The sequence below is a fragment of the Elaeis guineensis genome, chromosome 4, assembly GCF_000442705.2.
Source record: "Elaeis guineensis isolate ETL-2024a chromosome 4, EG11, whole genome shotgun sequence".
NCBI lineage: Eukaryota > Viridiplantae > Streptophyta > Magnoliopsida > Arecales > Arecaceae > Elaeis > Elaeis guineensis.
The window spans coordinates 11,750,822-11,751,448 of record NC_025996.2 but is presented as its reverse complement, the minus strand read 5'-3'; positions in this window follow the sequence as shown (position 1 = coordinate 11,751,448).

The window sequence follows — 627 nt, the reverse complement described above, 5'->3', positions numbered from 1 at the left end:
ACACATGGGAATATTTTGATAAAATAACAGGTCATAACCATCGGATCAAAGAACTGATCCATAACCACTAAATATTTATCTAGATAGCAGCATCCTTACCATTTTAGACAGGTGATGGGATTTGGTTTTGCAAGATGTTGGCTCTCACTTCAACTTTGAGCTTTGATTCCATGAGTCTCAAGTTGGTGTACGACTGGGTATGGGCTGCGGCCCAGAGCCTCAGGTGAGGCCGGTTGCTTGTGTCAATATGGAAGATGTAGATCTCCTGACGGCATCATGCATGGACTCTACGTAAATAACCTTAACCAAATGATGGGCACCAAACATAGGCCCGAACATTATTTAAAAATTTCAGTATTTCTTAATCCTAGCAGGTTGATTTCTAATGATTATCTGTGGGATTCCGGCCCTAATGCTTTTACACTAGTTTATGTCACCCTGAACGTGGCACCTCCGGTCTGTGTGCAAAGGAGAATGACCATTGAGATAATTGCAGGATCTTTTTCGTACACTGCATCTTAATTGGATCTGTTAATGGATCAGTCATCTCTTTTATTCAATATCAATGGCCTATTGTCTATCGGCAAGAATTAGTACCACATTATTTAAGGACAGAAATAAAGGAAT